Here is a 17,579-nt window from a genome sequence, read left to right as displayed (position 1 = left end):
AGGCGCGGCCATGTGATAGAAGATCTGCTAGCCACGCAAACGGCCTGTGTTTCATCCCTACTACCTGGATCCAAACGACCCTGCTTTGGTCTCCACTCTGCTGCAGGTTGGTCTCCACTCTGGTCCAGGATTTTTTATCATTCATTTATTCATTGCATCGTTCTAAATTTTTTGATCGGGCATAAGATGATTTTTTGCCCACAATCAACGACGCTGATGCCGACACTTTAAATTCTGCGAAACGAGCCCTTTAACGCTTTCGCTTTAAAATAAGAGTGCTTGCATTGCCCAATCGCAAGAACACGATATATGCAACGACGTCAGTCGCTGAAATTTATTCAGCTTTCCATCTATTGTACGGTTAGAGGCAACTAACGAAAAGAGCTACGGGCAAGCAGAAAATAGTCTTACGTCCATAACTGCTGTCAACAAAGCGCGAAGCAGAGCGGAAAGAAGTATTTGTGCTGGCATGCATTTGCTACCGATGTTAATTGCGCTGTGTTTTGCTTCAAAGGTCCTTGGTAAGTGCGCACTCGTTATAATGTAATAAATAGTGGCAAAAAGGTTGCGAAATGAACTTTATGATATGCAGTATGTTTGAAGAAGTTAGTCCGAAATTCCTAGGGAAAGAACGAAAGTAAATATTTCCACGCTGCCCTCATACTTTTTGTCTGTAGCCGCAGGCACCTAAAGGTAAATGGAGACAGCAATTTTTGGAGCAAGACAATAGATTAATTATTATTTAATAGGTACAGCATACGAGCTTCCGGGCCGAAGAAGATAATTGAACCCTTTCGTGAGGAGCAATCATTGCGTCTTCAAATTTAAAGAAAATGCAGGCGCTGGTAAATATTGTGCCATAATTAAACCTTCACTGATATCTCTACGACGATTCTTAGTTGTGGTGTATGTCGCGAGTTCTATTCTAGGGGCAGCATTCATATTTCGACAGAGTCAACAAAATGATAGAAATCTACTTATTGTGCTCTGTTAACAAGTGGAAGTAATTCGGGAAACTAAAATTCTACAAGTATTGTTACATTGCAGCTATAAAAACAGTTGCGAGAGCAACTATAATTTGGCATGTAACTTATGCCCACATAAAATGAATGCCATTGTTTGCATGCTACGAAGTAGATGTACTCCACATATTCAAGCCACGCCTAAAATTACAACCGTATAGCCAGTTGTTGATAAGTCGCGAATGCTTCGACAACGTGTCCTATGAAACATGCAACACATGAAATGCGTGTCTTTATTATCATGTCGCAACCTGATGTTTATCGTCCATACAAGCTCATGTCACTCCATACCGATTTCGGTGTATATCAGGTTTACAAAAAGTGCCGACAAAACCGAAGTAATGGCATGTAACTGAGACCAAAGATGGCATCCATATCACAATATTTATTGCATCAACTCTCGTTTATCTTCGCCATGAAGTCAAATGATATAGACGTATTTCGGTGCGTGTCATGTTAATGAAAAGTAGTCTTGTATAGACAGATAGATAGATAGATAGATAGATAGATAGATAGATAGATAGATAGATAGATAGATAGATAGATAGATAGATAGATAGATAGGTAGGTAGGTAGGTAGGTAGGTAGGTAGGTAGGTGGGTAGGTAGGTAGGTAGGTAGGTAGGTAGTTGGGTAGGTAGGTAGGTAGTTAGGTAGGTAGGTAGGTAGGTAGGTAGATAGATAGATAGTTAGATAGATAGATAGATAGATAGATAGATAGACAGATAGATAGATAGATATTTGCGCCTAATGGAGCGGGGGAGCTTGCAAGAAGCCCTTCATAAATAAGATAGAGCATTTAACAAAGTATCTTTGTTAAAACTATGCTTCGACAATATCCGAATACTTCCATGATTAAAACCCAGTCAACGACAAATAGTTACAACGTGCCTACTCAAGCACGATTGATCGAGGCGTAATAACAGCAAACCTAAGGGTAGGCAGCCAGGGAGGCCTGAGAGCACAACTTTCTAAATATAAAAAGTGTGGCATATCATACGCATTGTGGGAGTCCATTCCATACAATGTAGACGGAAGCTGCCTGCACGAAGTTTTCTTGTTTTCATGTTTCGTTTTCTTCGAGCTTATCGTCGTGATGGAAAAAGGTGTCCTTGTGAATATTGTCTAATTAGGCCCACACCACAGACTTACCCGTGAACGTCTATTACATTGTCGCAAAAGGGGCAGCTTGTGCTCTGTCCTCATCTAGTGGCTACGCCGCTCGGCTGCTCACATGAAAGTTACAGTCCATGACAGTCGTATATAAATGGGTGTTGGTGTATCGTTCAATGTCAGTGCAAGTTAAAGAAACACTCAATGGTCAACGTTTCTAGAGTCTTTCTCTATGACGTGCCAAATAATCTCATCATGAACTTACAGAATGAATGCATACATATCCCAGTTATTCAATGGTACGTCATGATATGTGATAACGCACGCAGTTACGTTCGGGTGACAGTGTCAGTATCAACTCAATTAAATTGGTTGTTTTGTGTAAATTCTGGCATTGGCGTCCGTTTCGATGCTATCGTCGTTGGTTGGGAGCGAAATATTATCAGCTTGGGTGGAATCGAAAATAAAGACAGATGCAACGAAAATAAATATTGAAAATTTCCGGATCCGAGTGAGGATCGACCCCAGACCCTTTGCGTGGCGAGAGGATCTTCTGCTACACAGCCCCGCGTCCGCTTTGAATTATTGTTGACTTCATCTACTTGAAAAATCAATGAAGGTCACGTTCATGTTCTACAAACACACGCATTCGAAATACAGGCTTCACAATAGATCATGTAATGTTACAGTAACATTGCGTGGTGCAAGCGTATAACTCCATCATGCGTCAAAACGTCTGAATTGTAGAATGACTTCATGGTTTGAAGCCAGCCACCCATTATAGAAGGCACACACGTAACATCACAAATTTTTTTAAGACCACGTAGTGGCTGCACAGCAAGTTTAAAAATATTTCAACCGCATAACTGTTCGTGGTGTAAAGCATGGTGCTTACTACAGACGCTGCAGCCACATACAAAACCTACACTGACACACGTCACTTTCAAATTCTCCAATCACAGTGTAGCAAGCCACAATTTGAACTTCTCGAGTAAGATCATACTTGAAGAAGCGTGAATTAAGTTTTTTAAGTACGCACTAGGGACATGATATCGTAATCGCGTTCAACTCTTGAACGAGAAGCTCAAGGATGCCCCAATTTTTAAAATATTGTGCACAATAAAGGTGCGTTCACTGGAATTTACCGGCGTGTTTCTACGGCTTCCAGCAACAATAGACTATAACTCGCTCTGTCACATGATTTATTATTTATTGTCTATTCATTGTTGTAAAACTGGACAGCCAAGCGTGTAAGAACAATTGGCGTTGCCCATACCGAACACCTGGGCATGATATTTTTTCAGAAACAGTCGCAAGTACCTGGGGCGATCTGTTATAAATGGTAATTTAGCTCACTGCCACGCACATTGTATGGCTCCTATTCCGACTACAAGAACGATATTGTTCTGAGCGATCATCGTTATTTTTCGTTCTCCACAAGGCCACTGATACCGAAACCGGCACTAGATTTTAAGCACACCCGCATAGGCACACTAGTTTTTTATGGCGACCAAGGTATATCCTAAATGTTTGGATATAGGTTGCATTGACTTGTGACACAATTGCCAATTCGACAGGCCGTATAGTAAACCGACGTGATCTTCTCGTGATTGAAAAGAAGAGGCTTTATTGCATACGCGGGAGGAGGTTAAATACTGTGGTTGGTGCTCGAACAGACACGCAAGAGAACCCCAGCTACCAAGAACGTCTTCTTTCTTTTTAGGGGCGAAGCTGCTTGTTTAGAAAAAGTTTATTCTCTCATGGGACGCAACAAAGCTAAGGGACAAGCGTCTATATAACAGGCACAATAACAAACAAAAGACAAAGCACAACATACATTACACTCCTTATTACATTACACTCCTTAGCTCCTTGTTTAGAAAAAATTATTTACAGCATGTACAGAACACAAAGGCTTCATACCATTCCCGTAACAGGGCATATACAGCTCGGCACATCTATATTTCACGACTAACATCACTACGTTACAGGGAAGACATTTGCTGTAATATACATCACAATGTTGGCATATATGTACACAAGAACTCAATGCGATATCATGATACAATGGTATAACGATACAATAGATGCAATGAAACACGATATGCAACAAATGAAATCATATAAAACAACTATGGCGTGGCTTGTGCATCCGTCGTAGTACGTAACCACCAGTGGCACATACCCGAAATAGGTATAACATATGACCTCCAAGGTGGTGCCGGTTAGACATTTCTTCTGTGCGTTGTTTAACAATAAAAAATAGTGCTCAATGTGCATTCCAGTGGCTGCTAATGGGGAATGAGAGACAGGAGCATTCGGCTTTTAGTCAACGCGCACGCTGTGATCCCCATTAGCAGTCAATGGCATGTACATTGAGCACTATCGGACAAGAAAGGGTTGCTACATTATACACGCTGGGTGTAACCTCCTTAGTTTTAGAAAGGTTTAGCGAGTGTTGAGCCGCCGGGCCATAAATACAATGAACTAGTATATACCATGAATGAATTCGAGGTGGTTAAAGGGGGGAACCAGATACGAAGCGCAAGCCGTAAGAAATTAAAAGCTGAATCCTCCTGTCTCTCATTTCACATTAGCAGCCACTGGCATGTACATTGAGCACTATCTGACAGGAAAAGGCTGCTACGTTATACTCGCTGGGCGTAACCTCCTTGGTTTTAGAAAGGTTTAGCGAGCATTGGGCCGCAGTGCCATGAAAACAGTGAACTAGTATATACCATGAACTCAAGGTGGTTGACGGTGCAAAGTAGACCCGAAGCGCAAGCCGTAAGAAAGTGTGCGTGTGCCACCTCTCGTTTAGTCTTTGGAATGTCCACTGAATGGTGGTGCTTCAATATGGGGAATATATGATAAAAAGATGCGAGATGGTGGGACTTGGAGTGTTGAATAGATGGACGAACGGACACACAGACGGACGCATGGACGGACGAATGCTTCGCCCCACTCTCCATCATTCACTCCGTGGATATGCTGCCATTTTGTTTTGTGCGGCGCCTCTCGAGCGGATAGGAGTCTTGATTTTCGGTGCCAGCGCATGACACGACACAACTATAAACGCCGCATTATACACCCTCATGTGCGAGCAATCTCTATATGCTCTCCTAGTTGCAGTAGATGCTCAGTTAGGCAGATGACGTTCACATCAGTAAAAAAAAAATGTTGGCGTTTCCGCGTGCTTTGCTGGCTAAAGTCTTCAGAAGACGATTGTTTATAGTCTTGAGAGAGAAAATAAACCGTTTATTCGCAACTTTCACTGCCTAGAGGGGGCGCTAGTGCAAGCCCAACGTGGCTGTCGTTTTGGGGATCATGAAGCCGGCACGCCGGCAGCCGCTGGTGTGCTTGTCACTTCCAACTGCGTAGTATTTTTGGCTGCAGCCTCCTTGTTGTCAAGGCTTTGCTGATAAGGTCATGGACTTTAGCATGTATTATATTCGACACTGCGTGTTGATAAACGCATGTGCGGCGTATATCGAAGGAAAAGAAGTTTTGAACGCTGCGTACATTATTTTCTGCTGCGGTGTGAAGGAATGCACGTACAGCTTTGTGAACGCTGCTCATGCCATAGCCGGGGGAGATCGAGCAGCCGCACTCGTGCAAAGCAGGAAACCTCGCCTTTGACTGCATGGCGTCTGCACTGCGGCATCCAACATATTTCGTGATTCTTCTAGCTCAGCAAGCAAACAAGCAAGAGTGAATCATTGCTACTACGGCCCGCAGTACCTGTGCGACTTCAGAATAACCGAAGTAGAAGTCGCAAGCGACAAAATGTAAAGCACCAGCGAGCCGCCAAAGTGAGGCCGACTGAACGTTGGCATGGGCTGGCTGCGTAGACATCCGCTAAACGACAGTTACGACAGATACCGCATGGTGGCGCCACCATCTGTGAAATTTGTGAATTGCGCGTTCTGCGCGAGAAAAATGGGTGAACAGGCCATGCGTGAGATATGGGTGCCGTCTTGCAGTAATTTGAAGACACGGAGTTCTTCTAGAACACATGGTCACGGGCAGTTTGCAGCACCGTGTAGATTTAGTGAAGCGTGGGAAATACCAGCTTTGTAGGCCATAGCATCGCGTGGCAAGTGCCACGTATGAAGCACTGCGGTCTTCATTATTACATATAAATGCATTTTACGAATGAAGTAACCACCACCTAATGATCTCGTACTGGTGTTGCGTCAAAGTACGCGTAATATTTTTTTACTGATAGACATTGTCAGCGCCCATGTGTGCAAAAACCTGATGAAGATGGCTGGTTGCTGAGAAAGGTGTTAAACTTTCGGATTCAGAGCCTGCATGTCTAATGAGACAGAATGAATAACGAGAAGGGATATCCTAGAGGCTCAATTCTGCACCGCTAGTACTTAGCGTGGCTGAATTTCACTCCATGGCAGTAGCGCTTTGACGCCACGCGCAGCACGTTTGTCCCAATGTGGACATTCTAGAAAGCCATACCACAGAGACCTCCGCGGCTCTTCTGCTTCCTCTGGATCTTTCAATCCGTATAGCACAATCGAGACACGTCTCATGCAGCACGATAACCGCATCATATTTGCCTGCTCATCTCCATTACTTCATGTGGCGTCTCGGATGGAGAGTACTCCAAACACAGGACGGACTAGAGAAAAGGGGCATTGTTTCATCTTTCACTTGTCCTTACTGTCTGTTACAGGAGTCTAACTAGCACGTGCTGCAGCATTGTGTCATTGTAAAGGTGTTTTGAAAAACCGTTAACTGTGCTTTCTGGGGCCTAAGTGTTAATCGCTTTGTTACATCTGGTCAATGCTCCCGTAGTCGCTTCGCACGCCTTATAACAGCTACGGCAGCTTTTTATTTGTGGCATAATAGGTGCAATGTCGGTGCAGTTGGTCATCGTCGTCATGCTCTCTTTCCGATTTTCGAGCGCTTATACTCTTGACTTCTATCGTTTATATCGGAGGAATTCTTCTTCCTTAGGGAGGAAGAATTTCTACGACAACGATCGTGCCGCTTCCATTCGGTAGTTGATGGACGTGTTCGGTTAGTTTTACACCTGGTGTGCTTTTTGTAGCCAGGTCATCTGATTCGTGCATGTAGGCTAGTCATTATTAACATCTGTTAGAAAAACCCTATGGATTTACATTACGACACAGCCAGCTTTTTTCTCAGGCTTCGCATAAAATCGATTCCAAATGTAAGGGGGTTCTGTCGATATTTTTTACATCATTTGCTGTTCCTGTTTTTTTCTGTCGTTAATACGACATCACGACACCTAAAGAATGAGGAGAGAGGATGCTTCCTTGCCCACCTTGCGCAATAGTTACGTGCGTCAAGTTCCCCTTAACTGCTTTACAGTACCACAGCACATAATATTTACACGAGGAGGCAGCTGACCAGTAAACCCTTTGATGCAACGAAAAGCATCATGTCTGCATGCTGGAAGCCTTCACTATGGATGTGCAGAAGAAAATAATTCTTCTAAGGACTCGTTTATTTCTTAAAAAACCAACTCTCAATTAGGCCAAATAAATCTTTGGAGGCATCGTTTGTTGCCTTTTTTGTAGCGCAGCTGTTAGGCGCCAGTTCCTGCATTGAAGGGGATGGGCATAAACCAAGTACCGGTATACTTGAACAGGTAACCGATAAACAAGAAAAAAAAGAAAACAAATTAAGATATCGGCCTATTTCATGTACTTTGGGAATCGACGTTATTTGAAGCATCCAGAGAGAAGGTGACTGTGTTGTAGCTTATTTATTGAGCCACACGTCATGAACTGACGGTGAATATACGTATAAGTGTTCCACACACGCACATACTTTGAAGAGTCGCAGATGCGCATATAGCCAGTTGTTTGCACTTGAGCGACAACGCTGACCAGAGTGTATAAGCAGCAGCAGAAGCAATAAATTGATATGAAGCACTGGTGCTTGCGAAATTGGCAACTATAGGCATTGCTAAACCCGCAGGGGCGTCTGCGTAAGCAGGAATTTGGTGTGTAGCGACACCATGGATCCGAGCTAACGGGGGGATTTCGACTCCCTTTCACGCCTAGCCGAGCGAGATTTTGCCGTGTCTGGGAAAAAAGGGGCTCCTGGGGGTGGAGCCGACGCCGGGTGCTTGCACTTTTAAGGCGCCCCGACCGAGGCAACACACCTCTTTGGTCCCGGCTTCACGTAGATGGCACCCCTGGGCTTAGCCACCCAGGGGAAATCGGCAGTCGCATTTTCCTATCCCTTTATTTCCCTATATCTTCACCTTTATCTCCTACTTTATATGTGTCCTGTCATCTTTTTCTTCTATTTACTTCCTAATTTCTTGGCGTCGAGGGTTAACCTTGTGTAGTGCTCAACATTGGGCAGTTTTATTTGGTTATAGTCGCAATGTACGGTTGGTGTCTGCAGTTCTATACAAGAGCTTCAGCGTCTCCTAGTTGGGCTGCATGGAGGTGGCCGTCATTGTTGCCAAATCAACGAAACTACTATGGGAAAACCTGCATTTCCCTGACTGCTTGATCGTTTCTCTCAAAAAAGAGTGCGCACCAAAGGACCAGCATGCTTCAAGCGCTTTGATCTATCCTTGCCAAACCTACAGGTAATTTACTGTGAAACTCCGAACAAACAAGCAAGATCATTTTCTCCAATTCTTGTCTCAAAGTTGCTGACCGAAGTCTTAGGACAAGGTTACAAGGTAACTGATATGCTAATTGGTGACCTCTTGCTTGAACTGAGCGACAACAATTCAAGAAAGTTTACATTCCAACACCATTCGGCAGCATCCCAAAATCCGTTTTTGCCTCACCAGTCGATGAATATCTCACGTGGATTCGTCTCAGAAGCAGACCTCTTCGGGCTATCCAAACAGAAACTCTATGAAAGTTGAAAAAAGCAGAATGTAACTGAAGTTAAACGGATCATCATCAGACTCGACGGCAAGAAAACACCTACCAAGCAACTCCTTTTAACATTTGCATCTAGTGTATTACCTACAGACATTGGGACAGGTCACATCAAACTCTCCGTCCGCCCTTATATTCCGAATCCTAGACGTTGCTACAAATGTCAGAGATTGGCCCACGGCTCGCATAGCTGTCGAGGTCAAGACACTTGCGCAAAATGTGCAGACCAAAGGCACACCTTTGATTAGTGTATGAACACACCTCACTGCGTCAACGTGGATGGTGATCATGCAGCGCACTTTCATTCCTGCCAAAACTGGTAGAAAGAAAAAGAGATTATGACGCTTAAATTAAAAGAAAATATCACGTTAAAGGAAGCCCGTAACAGATGCGTGCCATTCTAGACAACACCTTACGCTGATGCTGCACCCAAAGGGGGCAAGGTCACATCAGCGCCAGCCACTTCTTCAACCAGCGCATATTAAGCCGAAGGCTGTGGCGCCTGTCTCTTTGGCGGTAGCAGCTCAGTCTATACCGCCAGCTCACGAACAGGTACCAGCGACCTCAGGGTCGTCAGTTACTAAGGCCTCGTGTCACCATGTTAGTTCCGAAACCCGAACCATCGGACTATGCGTGCGGGCACCCACTGCCTCCCAGAAAGCAATGGACCCCACCGTACCCCTGGTACCGAAAGATCAGCGTGGCTCCTCAGAGCACGCCAAGAAGACAAAAACGCCAATAAAAGGGCCCGATGGTGGCTCTGTTGCCTAAACTCGGATCTCCATCTAAACAATTGATTGATTGATTGATATGTGGGGTTTAACGTCCCAAAACCACCATGTGATTATGAGAGACGCCGTAGTGGAGGGCTCTGGAAATTTTGACCACCTGGGGTTCTTTAACTTGCACCCAAATCTAAGCACACGGGCCTACAATATTTCCGCCTCCATCGGAAATGCAGCCGCCGCAGCCGCGATTCAAACCCGCGACCTGCGGGTCAGCAGCCGAGTACCTTAGCCACTAGACCACCACGGCGAGGCCTCCATCTAAACAACTAATCCCTATTTCTCGTACACACAGTACTACTTCACTCTCATGAACACACAACCTATACAATGGAACATCAGGGGCTTTCTCAATAACCTTGAGGAGGTCCAAGAACTCCTATACAAACATTAACAACAAGAAACACACTTAATGTCCAAACGCAATAACTTTTTTGTAGCTACATTATTTTCCGGAAGGACCACGATTATGCAATGGCATCATCTAGACGTGTAGCTAATATTGTTTTTCAATGGATTGTATGCACGCACTTACCGCTTCGGTCGTCCCCTGAAGCAGTGGCTGTTCGAGTGGTACTGTTTAATAAACTCGTCACCATGTGCTCTATATACATACCTCCACATTTTCAACTACACAAACTTATATTCCAGTGCTTGATAAATGAACTTCTCGAACACTATCTTGTCCTAGGGAACTTTAATGCGCATAGCAGTCTATCGGGCGAATCTCGTTGCGGCGCGCAAGGTCGCCCAATTGAATAGTTCCTTTTCTTTTCCGGAGCCTGTCTCCTGAATCGTAAAGAGCCTACATATTACAGCCTTGCTAACAATACCTACTCCTCCATAGACTTAAGCATTGCATCTCTATCACTTCTACCCCTACTGCAATGGAAAACCATAAATAATCCTTACAGTAGTGAACATTCCCCGGTAACTTTGAGGACACCAACATTATATGAATGCTCTTCAGAGTACCCGAATGGCTCACAGAAAAAAGCCGATTGGGAACAGTTTTGGAAAGATACTCCCTTAAACTGGAATGACTTATGTTCGTTAAGCATAGAGGCTGCTGGGTGCTACTTCACGACCTTTTTAATTGACACAGCCATCAAGCGTATTCCAGAAACAAGTGGACTATTTGGCAAACAACGTGTCCCTTGGTGTAACAACCAGTGTCGAAAAGTGCGTGAAAATAGAACAAAGCGTGGAGATTGCTTCAAAAACTACCGACGGCCGAAAATCTCACAAATTTCAAGAACATAAAATGCCAGGGTAGAAGGACGTGCAGGCAGGCAAGAAGAGAAAGTTGGTCAAATTTTATTCTGGCATCACTTCGTACACACATGAGGGTAAGGTCAAGAACAGGGTGATAAGTGTGGAAGAAAAACAAGCATATGCACTTCCTCTCGCGGACACAGATTATGACAGTTTGGAAAACCAGGCAAACCACCCAGGAACACACTTCGAGCAAGTTTTCAGCTCATCACACTACTCTCAAAAGTCAACAATACAAGGCAAAGGTGGAGAAGCAGAAACTAGATACCAAATGTAGAAAATACGAGGCATACAACCAACCTTTCTCCCTAGCTGAACTATGGGCTGCTGCAACACTTCTGCTACGAGATGTGATCGTGTAGTCTATGATATGTTGAAGTACCTACGTCTCAAAATGCAAAATACTTTACCTTCACATTGCCGTACTGGTTTTCCGGTGACATTCTTTGGAGCTGCAGAAGAGGCAATTGCATTACTATTTTGAAAGAAGGCAAGGATACATCCTCTGTTACGAGTTACAGGCCCATAGCAATGACAAGCTGCCTTTAAACTTTTTGAAAAGATGATAAATCACCGACTCGTACGCTTTCTTGAAACAAACAGCCTGCTTGATTCATACGAATGCCGGTTTCGAGAAGGAAGATATACCATTGACCACCTGGTATGCATCGGGGAACAGATCCGAGATACTTTCCTCCCCAAGCAATTTTCCTATCGGTATTTTTCGATAAGAAATAAAGACTATGACACTACATGGCGCTTTTAGGTATTACGAGACGTCTCACGTCGCAATGGCAGATTCTAGATTGCGATGTGTTCTTCCTAGAAGTTACAAAACATGCACCCATTGCCCACATCCGCACATACTTCTTGGAACTTCAACACAAATACTCATGTCTTGAGTTTTTTCCAGTTGCTTCTAAGTCTGACTTTTTTGTGTTCTACGCTACTGGGCCATCCTTTTCAGATGCTGACGCTCTACATCCAGATACAAGCATATTCTCAGTGGAGGCTCACGCGATACTTATGGCCGCTAAACACAATAAACAATTACAACTACAAAAATCAGTAATTTGCATGGACTCCCTCAGTATGGCAAAAACTGTGCCAGCTCTTAAAAAAACAAAAAACGCTCTCCTCCTCTCACATTACTCTATTTTATGCACACTCTACACAATCAAACAACATGTCGTAGTGTGCTGGGTGCCAGGGCAACATGATGGCGGATCAGCTTGATGCATTCATTCACGAAAGTACTGCCACTACACTCACATCCATTCCGGACATTCACCTTAAACTGTCTCTCAAACGAAAGCCCAGGGATTACTAGCAGAGCAAGTGGGATAGGTATGAATAAACCAAACTACGCGTTATTAAGCCACACTTTGGTGATTGGAAGCCAGTATCGAAATCACATCGTACAGAGGTAACACTATAAAGGCTCAATAAAGGGCACACATACATTACACACTTATACCTTTTGTCCAGTGGGGATCCACCATTGGGTGACAGTTGTTGTAGGCACTAACAGTGCTTTACATTTTCATATAGTATTGTCACCTAATACAAGAGGGGGAACACACACAATGATTTATTGAGGGCGAACTTGTGCCCAGAAAGGTACCTATGTCACAAGAAGAGTCTGCTAAAAGCGTTCCGCGTACGTGTCCCTTTCTGAACAACTCCTCTGTCAGTCTTCCCGGCTTGTGCTCGCACACCGGAGGCATGCGCTGCTCTGACCAAGATGCGTGAGCAGGCGCGAAGCACAGTAGACGCCCACATAGCGTCTCGTTGGTTGCGAGGCACTGCAGACACCCACATAGCGTCTCGTTGGTTGCGAGGCACTGTAGACGCTCACATAGCGTCTCGGTAGTTGCGAGGCACTGTATACGCTCACATAGCGTCCCGTTGGTCCTCTTTGTAAAATAATTAGTAGGAGCAATCTCTGTGGCATTACTCCCCCTCCCAAATGCACATCGTCTAGATGCGTGAATTCGGAAGGTCTAGGGGTTGATGTTTCATTCTCTTTCGTGGTATGGCTTCGTGCGGACAACGTGGACGACCTCCGCATGGTTTTGCCGTTTCGAGCGCTTTTGTCCGTCAGGAATTATTTCATAAGTAAGGTCACTTAGCCGGCAAAGGACATTGTATGGACCAAAGTACCATCGAAGGAGCTTTTCTGACAGGCCGCGGCGTCGTATTGGTGTCCAGATCCATACTTGATCACCTGACTGGTACTTGACTCCCCTGTGGCGCAGGTTGAAGTAGTCCGCATCCTTGAACTGTTGTTGACGTATTCGGTGCCTTGCCAACTGGCGTGCTTCTTCAGCTTTCTGCAGAAATTCGTCAATGTCAGATGGCTCGTAGTGGTCATTGTCGACTGGGAGCATGGCGTCAAGAGTTGAATTGACTATGCGACCATAGACAAGCTGAAATGGGGTGACGCGGGTGGTCTCTTGGAGGGCCGTATTATAGGCGAACGTTGCGTAAGGCTGGATTTCATCCCACGATTTATGCTCGAAGTCCACGTACATCGACAGCATATCAGCGATCGTGCGATTTAGGCGTTCCGTTAACCCATTCGTTTGAGGATGGTACGCAGTGCTTTTCGTATGGCTGGTGTTCGTCATTATCATCAAACATTGCATCAACTCTGACGTGAAGGCTGCTCCTTGGTCGGTGATTACTACCTTTGGAGCGCTATGTCAAGGAACTATGCTGTGCACGAAAAACTTGGCTACTTTAGCTGCCGTTCCTTGCTCAAGGCAGCTGGTTTCATCATACCGCGTTAAGTAGTCGGTGGCGACTACGATCCACCTCTTGCCCGATGATGACATTAAAAAAGGTCCAAGAAGATCCATTCCAACATGTTCAAATGGGGTAGCAGGCGGGTCTATGGGCTGGAGCAGGCCGGCCGTCTTCAGTGGTGGTCTTTTGCGCCTTCGACATTTGCGACATGTCTTCACATATTGCTGCACGGACGCCAGCAGCTTGGGCCAGTAATACATCTGATGAACTCTGGCAAATGTCCGGCTGACGCCCAAGTGACCAGACGATGGTTCATTATGACAAGCTTCTAGGATATCGGGTCTCATTGCTAACGGAACGACGAGTAAGAACTTCTCTTTGTTATGCCCGAAGTTCCTTTTGTATAGCACATTTCACGGAGACAGAATGAAGATAATGTCCTCTTAAATACACGTGGGACCTGGCCGGCACGCCCTTCGAGTTGTTCGATCAATGGGAGCAGTTCTGCGTCAGCTCGTTGATGCTCCGCAATATCTGAGGCTTCCATCACACAGAGAATTGACGAGTCGTCTTCTGAAGGAGTAGAGGCAAGTGGCGAGCGTTATAAGGAATCGGCATCATTGTGTTTTCGCCCAGACCGGTATACAACAGTACTGTCGTATTCTTGCAGTCGGAGGCTTCATCTGGCAAGACGTCCCGACGGGTCTTTTAAGTTAGCCAGCCAGCAAAGTGAGTGGTGGTCACTGACGGCACGGAACGGCTTTTCGTAGAGGTATGGTCTGAACTTGCTGATAGCCCATACCACTGCCAAAGACTCTTTTTCTGTCGCGGAATAGTTCCTTTCGGCTTTTGAGAGGGTTCTGCTGGCGTAAGCTATCACTTTTTTTTCTCCTTTTTGCCATTGTACGAGTACTGCACCGAGACCAATATTGCTTGCGTCTGTATGGATTTACGTGTCAGCGGTCTCGTCGAAGTGGGCAGGGATTGGCGGGATTTGCAAACGTTGCTTTAATTCGTTGAAAGCTGTTTCTTGTTCTGCACCCCAAGTGAATGATTCTTCGTCTTTTGTGAGTTTGTTTAGAGGTTCGGCGATTTTCGAGAAATTTTCTACAAATCGTCTGTAATAAGCGCATAAGCCCAAAAATCGACGCACCTCTTTCTTGTCTCTGGGCTTTCAGAATCCTGCGATCGCCGCAGTCTTGTCAGGATCAAGGCCAACAACTTCCGCGCTGATTACGTGTCCCAGAAAACGAAGCTTGTCGGAGCCAAACTGGCACTTTTCTGGTTTGATTGTCAAGCCGGCCGACTGGATAGCCTGAAGCGCTGACCGCAGTCTCTCTACGTATTGGTCAGACGTCGCAGAAAACACCACAACATCGTCCAAATAGACTAGGCATGACTGCCACTTCAGCCCCGTGAGGACACTCTCCATCATGCGCTAGAATGTCGCTGGCGCACAACAGAGGCCGAAAGGTAGTGCTTTAAACTCGTACAAGCCATCCGGGGTTTCGAAAGCGGTCTTTTCACGGTCTCTTTTATCAACTTCGATTTGCCAATATGCGCTTTTTAAGTCGAGCGAAGAGAAATATCTGGTGTGCCGTAGCCGATCCTATGTGTCATCAATACGCGGGAAGGGGTATACATCCCGCTTGGTTACGCTGTTTAGTTTCCGGTTGTCTACACCGAATCTCAACGTGTTGTCTTTTTTCTCACGAGAACTACCAGCGATGCCCACGGACTGCTAGATGGCTGAATGACATCATCCTGCAACATCTCCTGCACCTGGCTCTTTATAACCTCTCGTTCTTTCGGCGAAACTATGTAAGGGTGTTGATACACTGGCCTGGTTGTTTTCTCTGTTATAATCCTGTGCTTCACGATCTCCGTGTGACGTACTTTTGATCAGGTGGAAAAACATTCTGCGAATTCATCTATCAGGTCTTCCAGGATTTTCCTCTAGGCTGGCGATAGACTTCGGCTGATTGAAACTGATGTTCCAAGGTCATGCGTTGTTTCCGAAGTAGGCGGCTCTGACGCAATGGCACATAAGTCGGTAACTTTAGTAAAGCTGTGTAGAAAAGCGATGGCAGTGTCTTTTGCGACATGCTGAATTTCATTTCCGAAATTAGTGAGCAGTACGTTGGCAAGCCCACCACGTAAGCGAATAATGCCTCGAGCTATGCAATACCTTTCTTTAGCAGCAGCTCGAAATTGCCATCCGCTATTCCTTCAGAGTCGACGAATGCGTCATTCCTTACGCCAACCAGGATGCTGCATCGTGGTGGCACGGTTACGTCGCCGTCAATAACACGCAACGCAGAACTTCCCGTCTTCTCGTCTCTCGAACATTCTGGCAGAACTAGGAAATCAGCGACATAAGTGGCACCCTGAATGCCGATCCTGGCGGTGCATCTTCCCAGAGGTGTTATCAGATGGCCCCCAGCTGTGCGTATTTTCAATCCACTCTTAGGTGTCAAAACGTTCTTCAAATCTTTTACGATTGCATAGCTTACGACAGAATAATCGGCACCAGTATCAACCAATACGTTAAATTCCCGCCCATCCATAGTAACACGCAAGTCTGAAGAAATTTTTTCTTTACTTATATTCGCCGTCATTTTCTGCTCGTTGCTACTTCGTTGGGGCCTTCACGGAGGACCTTTGCTCTGTCGGACATCAGCGGCCTTGCCTCCCCAGGTCGCTGGATTCAGTTTTCCTGACGCGGGCTCGTTAACCGATGGTTTCGTGAGTTTGGTGGTGAACTTGAACACCGCGTACTTGGCGATCGATAACGATTTGGTGCTGGTGACCTTGGCTGGTGCTGCAAGCTAGTGGCTGGAGATCCGTGCCTTGAAAGGTACTCCTCTATTTCTATCGGCCTTTCACCATTACTTGGGCACGGAGCATGAAAAGAAAACCCACACAGACCAACCCTTCGGTATGGACAGTGTCGGTAAAGATGTCCAGCTTCTCCGCAGTGAAAACAGAGCGGTGTCCTGTCAGGTGTGCGCCACACATCGCTTTTCCGTGGTCTCTGCTCTCCAAGAAAAAGTGGGCTGCTCGAAGCTGACTGGCGAGCACCGGGAGTCGCGAACGAGGCATTGTGGATCGCAGGTTGGCGTAAAACGTCTGCGTACGTTGATACATGGCATTCCTGCAGGGGTCGTTGAAGTCGAAAAGGTTGCACTTCTGGCTCCGGCTGAAGAATGGCGTGCAGAACTTCATCACGGATGACGGATGTGAGGGATGAAACTGTCGGCATGACTTGCGGTTGGAGAATGTTACGAAACTCCTCTTTGACGATGGAACGCACCAGCTCCCTCAGCGTCTCGTTGCTGCTGTCTCGCTTTGCCAAAAAGACGCCCGCGGGCTCACTACCGGCATCCTGATTGTAGTGACGGGCACGCTGCTGCAGTGCTCTTTCTATGGTCGTGGCTTCTGTGCGGAATTCAGCAATTGTACGAGGAGGATTGCGAACCAGGCCTGCAAACAAGTCCTGTTCGACTTCACGTATCAAATGGCGCACTTTCTTTTCATCGGTCATGTTCGGATAGGCTCGTTTAAAGAGGCGGGTCATGTTCTCGATATACTTGCTGACACTCTCGTTCGTGCGTTGGTTTCTTGAATGAAGGACATTTTCTGCCCTTTTCCGGCGATCTGTGCTAGCATACGCAGCAAGCAACTGCTGCCGAAAGTCTTCCCACGTCGCTATTGCCCCTTTGTGGTTCTCAAACCATATTCTTG

The 17,579-nt window shown here is 45.7% G+C and overlaps 1 long non-coding RNA gene across 1 annotated transcript in view; it reads left to right on the top strand.

Moving 5' to 3' along the window:
* Nucleotides 1-374: 374 nt before the first annotated feature.
* The window catches only part of LOC142796397 (uncharacterized), a 44,892-nt gene continuing 27,687 nt past the window's right edge, over nt 375-17,579 (top strand). The window contains exon 1 of the long non-coding RNA XR_012893813.1: nt 375-521. This is a non-coding gene — a long non-coding RNA (uncharacterized LOC142796397). The remainder of the gene's footprint in view (nt 522-17,579) is intronic.

The sequence above is a fragment of the Rhipicephalus microplus genome, chromosome 2 (assembly GCF_043290135.1).
Source record: "Rhipicephalus microplus isolate Deutch F79 chromosome 2, USDA_Rmic, whole genome shotgun sequence".
In the NCBI taxonomy this organism is placed as follows: domain Eukaryota; kingdom Metazoa; phylum Arthropoda; class Arachnida; order Ixodida; family Ixodidae; genus Rhipicephalus; species Rhipicephalus microplus.
The sequence above is the reverse complement of the archived record's forward strand: the minus strand, read 5'-3'. Positions and strand labels throughout refer to the sequence as shown.